A 10,841-nucleotide genomic window follows, 5' to 3' on the forward strand; every position below is an offset into this window, starting at 1 on the left:
TTTTTTTTTTTTTTAAGCTGGAGAATGATATCTGTGAGTTCTCAGCCTGGGCTTCCTGATTTCTGGGATTGCCTTCCCAGCTGCAGAATCAAAGGGTAGATGGAGTGAGATGGGACCAGACAATGACATGATTCATTACCTCTGCTGTCTCTAGCTGAAGTCAGCTGAAGAAGCAACAGGCTAGCTCACATCAGAACACAGGCTCAACCTACTTTCTGGGATATCAATATTCCAATGGCACAGCCCCTGAGGTGGCACTAACAAGACCATCTGAGGTGGAATGTTTTCATTTTACTTGGAGGTAGCTTTTCTCATTCTCATGCCATTGTCATGAACTGTGGTACCTCTGTCAAGGTAACTGAATATTATGTATGTAGCTCTGGAGGTCATGAACACTGCTCAGTCAACTTCCTTCCATGTGTCTTACTCATGTGATTAAAAGGATACGGATTATTCCATGGTGATTAAAAGGATACGGATTATTCCATGGAGACCTGCTTTTTATCTGCACTTTACTCTCTTTCTCCATGAAATATGGCTCTCATCCCAAGGTCTGGCTGACTGGCAGGGTTTCTCTTGCATTTGTTAACTGAACTCCTTGATATATTTTCCTCTTCCCACATAATAGTTTTCCCCATGATCAATGCTTTCCACCTAACAGCTATTACTTAACTGGCTTATATTTTTGCTTTTTACCATTTATTTAGAGTGTGCTCAGACTAGAAAGTGAGCTATTCCTTGTTCATCCTTACAAAAAGAGTTCTAAAATATGTGCACTATAATTTTTGTGCTCTTTATCTCCAAATTCTATGAATATTCTACAGCCCCACAATTTTCATAAAGTTCTCTTCCTACCTGAATATCTCTTTAGACTCTGGAATTGTAATTAGTTTTGATTTTAAAGGTTGAACATTTCTTCTCTCTTGTATTTTTTATTCAGTTTCTAAATTTTGGGGGTTCCACCTATAAGGCATTGGGTTAGGTGCTGTTGGGGTTTAAAAATAAATGAAGGCTTACACTTCTTGTGGATGGATAGGGAAGATGAAATATGTACACAATTGCCATACAAAGTAGAAAATGATACAGACCAAAAAGTACAGTGTTGGTAGAATACTGTGAGTATGTAGACTAAGGAAAAGAATCATGGAAGGCCTTCTAGAGCAGGTGACATTGAAATAACCATGGGAAGTCTAGACTTTAAGCTCCTTGAGGGCAGAGTCTGTGGATTCTCTTGGATACCATTGTATGCTCAGGGCTGAACGTAGTCCTTAGTCCACAATGTATGCTCCACAAATACAAAAATGATGAGTTGGGATTTAGATATGTAAATGTAACAGTGAAAAAAATCTTAAAGGAAAAGAGTGGTGATAGGGAGGAATAGAATTGAAGATGAAAACAGGAATCATCTGTGAGAATCATATCTATCTGCAAATGTATAAGATTTTCATCTGTTAATTCCAGCTTTCACTACACACCAAATTATTCTAGTCACAGTCAGAGAGCCTTGGTTGAAAATGAGAGCTAGAGACTGGAACGTGGGACTTGCTTTGTCCTCTTATCCAATTGTGTCTCTTTAGCATTAATGTCTGGATCATATACTTCTTGCAAGGACACTTTTAAAAAAGAAAGAGGTGATAAAAGAAAATAATATTCTTCTTTGGAATGGAATTATTAGCCTCTCCTTTGTTCAGGCAATAAGGAAAGCCCAACTAGAGAGGCTATAAAATCTCCTTGTCATCCTCAACGGCTTGGACGCATTCTCAGAGGCAATGGTGTTGTCATCATGAAAGACTATTATCCCACACTTGCCTGTTTGTACATCTTAACATCCCTCAATTCCGGTTGTTTGTAGTCAAGCCTTATCTTCTTGGCTTGACTGTAAGTCTCAATTAGGTAAGTTCCAGACAGAGCCATTATCTGCTCCAGCTTGAGCCCCTGATGTGACTAGTGTAATGGCTGGCCCATTATAGTTTTTCAAAAATTATGGTACTAAATTAAAGCAAACCATGTCATTTATTTTGTTGTTGTGACATTTGTTTATAAATTGAGGCAGGAAAGTTTTGGTAGATACTATTTCTACCTAACAGCTGTTATTCACTTCCTTTCTTGATAACAGAAACTGATTTTGTTTGGATCAGCAATATATCCAAGTCTAGAAGATGAATCATGATTGATACAAACTAGTCAAGATAATGCTATTTCCTCTGATAAAGTTTTAATTTCCCAGCAACCCTTGTAGTTAGGGGTGATCATGTGTCATGTAACCTATGGACTACTGAGACCTAAGAGGAAATTACTGGAGGTAGGCTTCTAGAAAAGCTGATGCTTCCCCCTTTTCCCTTTCCTTCTGCTTTGAACATGGACATGATGCTTAGAGCTGAAGTCGCCATTTTGCTATGGTGATAGAAATAGAAAGAATGAAGAAAGAGTGAAAGAATCTGGGTCTTGGATGGCATCGTTAAGTGGCACAGCTGATGCCAGCAACCAGCTAACTCTAGACTTTTTATTTTGTGAAGAAAAACAAAGACCTATTGGTTTTGACCAGTACTTTTCAATTTCTGTTGCTATCGAATTGAATTGGAGATGGTATAGTGAGGGATGAATGGCTATGGCAGATCTCCTCTTTGTCTAATGTATATCTATGACAGGAGAACACTTGAAAGCATCCGAATCCCTCTCACAGGTGATTCTAGGCAACTCCTTGCATCAAAAAGGCTTCAGGCTCTGTTGTAACCTCTTTTATATGCTATTCATGTTAGACGAATGAGCTTCTGTTGTACCTATTATTTTACCTGGTCAAAATCTTAAATTACATACAGTGTTGTATTTAGTGTTTGCTTTATAATTAGCATTACATTGCATGTAATTCTCCATTTTTCACTGTGGTCTAGCAATTCATCATCTTTAATAGCAGTAGTTGTCTCCCAATCACAGTGGTTCCCTGTTCATTGGGGGAGCCAGTTATTAATGTTTGTATCTCCAGCATGGAAAACCAGTAGAGGTGGGGATCTGGACCAAGAGGTCCCAAGCCCCAGTTATCAGAATCACCTGGGGGAAATTTTAAAATATAGCAAAAAATAGGTAACAACTTTCACTTGTAGAGATTCTGATTTAGAGTGTCTAGGGTGGACCCTGTATTTTTAAAAGCTCTCCAGAAGATTTGGAAGAATTTCCAGTTTGGGTAGCTCTGGAGATCTTTGCACATTCCAGTTCTTTCTATCAAAATAAACTAAGAGAAAGGTGTAATTAGAACTGATCTCTGTAAGCATTGTATCAGGAAAAAGAGTCAATGAAATCTAAGAGGTTTGAAGTGCTTCACTCTGAGTTAACTCCGGTTAATATTTAATTTCATCTAGAATATTCTGAAGTTGACATCATATTTTTTGTTATTAAGTTTTGAGTCTCTCTTGATTTTCCATCTTTAGTCAGTCTCCTACCAAGTAATCTGAGGCTTCAAGGTATAGATGTAAGTGTTCACTTAAGTGTTTTCCTAATCATCTCCACTGGATCTCTAATTTTTATGTAGCTATGTTCACTCTTGAGAGATAGTTTGGAATCTTCTGTTTATTCATAATAAACAACCCTTTCCATTCCCTCTTTGCTTGTCCAGAACTGAGAAAACTTTGAGACCTTATATTTATCATTAGTTCATGATAGTTTCTCTTGAGGAAGGATCCAAGTTTATAGTGGATGCCCCAGGAAGCAAATTATCTCATACTCTATCTGATCTGTAGCTCAGGCCACTTAGCTTCAAATAAAGTTCTTATTTCTTCTATAGCAGTCTCATTCATGGCAGGTAGTTCACTAACCTTGGCACCTTTAGAGATTCCTCTTAAAGGTACCTAAATGCATGGCCAAAGAAAGCAAACCATTTAAAGTGTGTGTGTGTGTGTGTGTGTTTTTTTCTAACAACCCAAGCTTTAAAAAATGGAATGGCTGTTTGCTTTGGCAGCACATATACTAAATTGGAATGATACAGAGAAGATTAGCATTGCCTCTGCGCAAGGATGACACACAAATTCATGAAGCATTCTATATTTTTCAAAGGCTATAATAAGAGACAAAAAGGGCATTATATAATGATAAAGGGATTGATAAATCAAGAGGACATAACCCTAGTAAACATGTATGCACCCAACATAGGAGCCCTTACATACATAATGCAAATGTTGACTGACATAAAAGGAGAGATCAATAGCAGGAGACGTTAACACCCCATTGACACCAATGGACAGATCTTCCAGGCAAAGAATCAACAAGGAAACAATGGGCCTAAAAGACACACTAAATCAGATGGATTTAATAGATATTTTCAAAGCATTTTACTCCAAAGTAGCAAAATATACATTCTTCTCAAGTGCATATGGAACATTTTCAAGGATAGACCACATGTTAAGACACAAATCAAGTCTCAATAAATTTAAGAAGATTGAAATCATATCAACCGTCTTCTCTGATCACAAAGGTATGAAACTAGATATCAACTACAAGAAAAAAACTGGAAAATTCACAAACACATGGAGGCTAAATAACATGCTACTAAACAATGAATGGGTTAACAATGAAATCAAAGAAGAAATCAAAAGATACCTAGAGACAAATGAAAATGAAAACATGGCTCAAAATTTGGATGGCAAAAGCAGTCCTAAGAGGGACATTCATAGCAATACAGGCCTACCTCAAGAAACAAGAAAAAGTACACATAAACACTCTACTCCTATGATTAAAAGAACTGGAAAAAGAATAGCAAACAAACCCAAAGTGAATAGAAGGAAGGAAATAATAAAGATCAGAGCGGAAATAAATGAAATAGAGTCTAGGAAAATAATACAAAAGATTAATGAAACCAAGAGCTGTTTCTTTGAAGGGATAAACAAAATTGACACACCCTTAGCCAGAGTCATCAAGGAAAAAGAGAAGACTCAAATAAAATCAGAAATGAAAGAGGAGAAATAACCATGGACTCCACAGAAATACAATGGATGGATCATAAGAAATACTATGAGCAGTTATATGCCAACAGATTGGACAATCTGGAAGAAATGGACATATTCCTAGAAACATACAATCTCCCAAGATTAAGTTGAGAAGAAACAGAAAATCTGAACCGACTGATTACCACCAATGAAATAGAATCAGTAATCAGAAACCTCACAAAAAACAAAAGTTCTGGACCATAGCTTCATAGGCGAGTTTTACCAAGTATTCAAAGAAGAATTATCACCTAGTTTTCTCAAACTATTTAAAAAAATTCAAGAAGAGGGAAGGCTCTGTAACGCCTTTTATGAGGCCACCATTAACTTGATTTCAAAACCAGACAAAGACATTACAAAAAAGAAAACTATAGGCTGATATCTCTTATGAACATTGATGCAGAAATCCTTAACAAAATATTAGCAAACCGAATTCAGCAATACATTAAAAATATCATACACCATGATCAAGTTGGATTTATTCTTGCGATGCAAGGTTGGTACAATATCTGTAAATCAATTAATGTGGTACATCATATTAACAAATCAAAAGATAAAAACCATATGATCATATCAATAGGTGCAGAAAAAGCGTTCGACAAAATTCAACATCCATTTTTATGATAAAAACTCTCTGCAAAGTGGGAATAGAGGGAACATACCTCAACATAATAAAGGCCATATATGACAAACCTACAGCTAACATTATATTCAATGGGGAAAGGCTAAAAGCATTTTCCTTAAGATCAGGAACAAGACAAGGATGCCCACTTTTGCCACTCCTCTTCAACATTGTATTGGAACTCTTAGCCAGCAATAAGACAAGAAAGAGACATAAAGGCATCTGAATTGGAAAGGAAGAAGTAAAACTCTTGTTATTTGCTGATGACATGATGCTCTATATAGAGAACCCTAAAGTATCCACCAAAAAACTGTTAGAGCTGATCAATGAATTCAGTAAGTAGCAGGATACAAAATAAATATTCAGAAGTCAGTGGTATTTTTATACACCAACGATTAACTTTCAGAAAGAGAAATTAAGAAAACAATTTCATTTACAATTGTGCTGAAAAGTATAAAATACCTTGGAATCAAATTAACCAAGAAAGTAAAAGACCTGTTCTCAGAAAATTATAAGTCATTGAAAGAAATTGAAGAAGATACAAATAAATGGAAGCATATACCATGTTCATGGGTAGGAAGAATCAACAGCGTTAAAATGGCAATACTAACCAAAGCAATCTATAGATTCAGTGCATTCCCTATCAAAATACCAATGGCATTTTTCAGAAAGTTAGAACAAATAATTCTAAAATTTATATGGAGCCATAAAAAACCCCGAATAGCCACAGCAATCTTGAGAAAGAACAAAGTTGAAAGTATCATACTACCTGATATCAAACTATACTACAAGGCTACAGTAATCACAACAGCATGGTACTGGCATAAAAACAGATACATTGATCAATGGAACAGAATAGAGAGCCCAGAATTAAATCCATGCCTGTACACTCACTTAGTATGTGACAAAGGAGGTTAGATTATACAATGGGGTAAATACTGTCTCTTCAATAAATGGTGCTGGGAAAATTGGACAGATATATGCAAAAAAAGAAGCTAGACCACCTTACAGCATATACAGGAATAGACTCAAAATGTATTAAAGACTTAAATGTAAGACTCAAAACCATAAAACTTCTAGAAGAAAACATAGGCAGTAAACTCTCTAATATTGCTAACAGGAGTTTCTTTTCAGATATATCTCCTTGGGCGAGGGAAACAAAAGAAAAAATGAATAAATGGAACTACATCACACTAAAAAGTTTTTGTACAGCAAAGGAAACCATCAACAAAACAAAAAGAAAGCCAACTGTTTGGGAGAAGATGTTGGCTAATGATATGTCTGATAAGAGGTTAATATCCAAAATATATAAAGAACGTATACAACTCAACAACAGCAAAAAAATCCAATTAAAAAATGGGCAGAAGAACTGAATAGATACTTCTCTAAAGAGGAAATACAGATGGCTAATAGACATAGGAAAAGATATTCAAGGCCATTAATCATCAGAGAAATGCAAATTAAAACCACAATGAGATATCATCTGACACTTGTCAGAATGGCTATCATCGATAAATTAGATAACAAGTTTTGACGAGTATGTGGAGAAAAGAGAATCCTCACACATTGTTGGTGGGATTGCAAATTGCTGCAGGCTTTATGGAAAACAGTATGGAGGTTTCTCAAAAAATTAAAAATAGATATAGCTTTTGACTCAGCAATTGCACTTCTGGGTATTTATCTAAAGAAAAGCAAAACAATAATTTGTAAAGATCTATGCACCCCAATATTCATGGCAGCACAATTTACAGTAGCCAAGATGGAAGCCACTTAAATGCCTATCAACAGATGATTGGCTAAAGAAATTATGGTTCATATATACAATGGAATATTGCTCAATCATTAAAAAAAGGAAATCCTACTATTTGCAACGACATGGATGGACCTAGCGGTTATTATGTTGAGTAAAATAAGTCAGAGAACGATAAATACCATATGATTTCACTTATATGTGGAATCTAAAGAACAAATAGAACAAACTAATTAAAAACAGTGGACAATTTGGTGTTGGATGGAGGGGAGGAGGGTTGGAGGCTTGGAGAAAGGGGTGAAGGGTTAAGGAAGTACAAATTAGTAGTTGATAGTTGGTCACAGAGATAGGGAGCATGGCACAGGGAATGTTGTTAGCATAAATATGATGGCTATGTGAAGGGCCAGAGAGGGAGGGAGCAATTGGGGGTATCGTTTTATGAACTATAGAGATGTCTAACCAATGTACTGTATACTTGAAACTAATTTAAATAAATACATTTAAAAAAATGGAATGGGATTCCTCTGAAAGTAGTGAGTCTTCTATCACAATAGTTGAAATAACAAAGCGAAGATTTTTGTGTAAAGATTTCAGTGTTACAGAAATGATTGCTCATGTAACCTGTAGAGCTTTTATAAAGTACACATTATATTGATTCTTTTATTCACTGGTTGCTCAACTCTGGTGCATTTAGGTTATTCTTTGCTTATGCTGAGTGGACTCAGGGTGTTGTGTAGAAAGACTTTAGCTAGGTTTTGCAGTCACAGATAACTATATACTTAATAAGGACCTTAGATATTCTCTGGCTAGAAACAAGCCCTCATACATATGATCAAATAATTTTTTGCAAGAGTGCTAAGATCATTTATGGGGGGAAAGAACAGGCTTTGCAACCAATAGTGCTGGCAAAATTGGATGTTCATATGAAAAAGAATGAAATAGGACCCTTACCTTATACTGTATAAAAAGTTAACTGAAAATGGATCAAAGACATAAGAGCTAAAGCTATAAAACACTTAAGACATAGGGGAAAATCTTGACATTGGATTTGAGAATGGTTTATTAAACAGGACACCAAAAGCATAGGCAACAAAAGAAAAAAATAGGTAAATTGAACTATATCAGAATTAAAAACTTCAGTACATCGAAGGATACCATCAAGTTAGTGAAAAGGCAACCATGGAATGAGAGAAAATGATTGCAAATCTGATAAGGGGTAATATCTAGAATAGATAAAGAAGTCTTATAATTCACCAAGAAAAAACCAAGCAATCTGATTAAAAAATGGATGAAGGACTTGAATAGATAATTCTGTAAAGAAGAAATACAAGTGGCCAATAAGTATATGAAAAGATGCTAAACACCCACTAATCATTAGGGGCATTCAAATCAAAACCATAATGATATGGCCTCACACCCATTAGGATGGCTATTATATATATAAAAAAAACACATACCTGAAAATAAGCAGTATATGGATAAATTGGAATTCTTGTACATTGTTAGAAAGAATGTAAAATGATACTGCTGCCATAAAATAACAGTATGATGGTTACTCACAAAAAGAGAATTACTATATGTTCTAGCAATTCCCTTCTGGACATATACCCTAAAAAATTGAAAGCAGGGACTCAAACAGATATTTGAACAGTAATGTTCATAGCAGCATTATTATAGTAGCCAAAATGTAGAAGTAACCTTAATGTCCATTGACAGGTGAATGGATAAATAAATTGTATATACATACAATGGAATTTTATTCAGCCTTAGAAAGGAAGGAAATTCTGACATACTACAACATGAATGAACCTTGAGGACATACTAAGTGAAATAAATCAGTCACAAAAGGACTAATACTGCATGATTCCACTTATATGAGATACCCAGAGTAGTCAAAATCATGGAAACAGAAAGTAGCATGGTGGCTTCCAGGGACTGGGAGGATGGAGGTATGGGGAATTATACTTTAATGGGCATGGAGTTTCAGTTTGGGAAGATGAAAAAAGTTCTGGAGTTGGATGTTGGTGATGGTTGCATGATAATGAGAATGTACTTAATGCTGTTGGACTGTATACTTAAAATGGTAATTTTTTTGTTATGTTTTATCACAGTAAAAACAAAAAAGAAACAAGGTACATGACAGATGAGATTAACTTTCTAGTCCTTAGATGTGTGTGATTTGGTGCTTGCTCTCACATAGCTATTCATTCAGCACACTTTATTGAGTATACACTATGTGCCAGGCTCTCTTGTAGATGTTGGGAATATAAAAGGAACAAAACAAAACTCTTGCCTTCTTGGTACATATGTGCTAGAGGAGCGGCCAGACAATAAACAACAAGAACAACAAAGTAGAATATATCAGATGTGAGACAGAGAGTAGTGGCATGAGAAGAATAAAACAGGATTAGAGTAAAAGATTTGAGATCACAGAGGGCTTTGTTGTCCATTTTAGGGACTTGGGTTTTGCTCTATATGAAATTCCATTGGAGGGTTTTTTTTTTTAAATAAAAGAGTGATGGGATGTTTTAACAGAATTTCTCTGGTTGTCATCTTGAGAACAGACCATAGCAGGAAGCCTGGAACAAGTGCTCTAATATTGGTGAGAGAGGTTGATAACTTGATCAGGATGGTAGCAGTGATATGGTGGGAAGTGGTCAGATTCTGGATATATTTGATTTTAAAACTCAATAGATTTACCATTGGATTGGATGGGAGATGGGAGAAGAAAAGAAAAATTGAGAATAATTCTAAGATTTGGGGCTTGGACATTCACTGAGGGGGATGTTTTAGGGGAGCAGGTGTGAAGGGATGGAGCTGTCATTTACTGAGAGGGATGCTTTAGAGGAGCAGGTTTGGAAGGTGAAGCTGGGGATTTTGTTTTGGCCATCTGAAGCTTGGGATGTTTGTCTATTAGACATCCAAGTGGAGATGATTACTCAGTTGACTCTGCAAGTTTGGAATTCAGGGGAGAGACATACAGACTAAAGATAGAATTTTGGGACTGATCAGTAGAAGTCTGGATCAGATCAACAAGAGAGTATAATATAAAGTATACAGTATAAATAGAGAAGAGAGGATGGCCAAGGACTAATCCCTGGGATATCCTAACATTAAGAGGTCAAGTAGATGAGGTGGAATGAAGCAAGAGGGTATAATATACTTGAAGTAAAGAAAAGCATTCACAGGCAGGGCATAAACAGTTGTTTCAAATGCTACAGATAGGTAATATGAAAACTGAAAATTGACCATTGAACTTATAAAGGTCACTGATGACCTCAATATGGCTTAATACTCTTTTGGAGAATAATGGAGGAAAAGCTTGATTCTAATTGAAGATCATAGCCAAGGCAACTTTTTCAAGAAGTTTTTTTTTGAGAAGGAAAATGGATAGTAGGTGGAGGAGGAAGTAGGGTCAAGAGAGTGTTTCTAGAGACATGAGAATATATTTGCTGCTGGACATGACATGGTAGTTGTGTCTTGGAGTAGGAGAGAG

The 10,841-nt window shown here is 35.8% G+C and overlaps 1 protein-coding gene, 1 non-coding gene and 1 pseudogene across 21 annotated transcripts in view; all 3 read left to right on the plus strand.

Moving 5' to 3' along the window:
* The window catches only part of ERC2 (ELKS/RAB6-interacting/CAST family member 2), a 941,255-nt gene that overhangs the window by 92,752 nt on the left and 837,662 nt on the right, over window positions 1-10,841 (plus strand). The window lies entirely within an intron of this gene.
* LOC111746605 overlaps window positions 1-10,841 on the plus strand; it is a 126,954-nt pseudogene that overhangs the window by 64,140 nt on the left and 51,973 nt on the right.
* On the plus strand, window positions 3,941-4,042 carry LOC111746630. The gene has a single exon (XR_002783203.1). It is a non-coding gene; the product is annotated as a U6 spliceosomal RNA (small nuclear RNA).

This window comes from Pteropus vampyrus, unplaced genomic scaffold (genome assembly GCF_000151845.1).
Source record: "Pteropus vampyrus isolate Shadow unplaced genomic scaffold, Pvam_2.0 Scaffold195, whole genome shotgun sequence".
Classification (NCBI taxonomy): domain Eukaryota; kingdom Metazoa; phylum Chordata; class Mammalia; order Chiroptera; family Pteropodidae; genus Pteropus; species Pteropus vampyrus.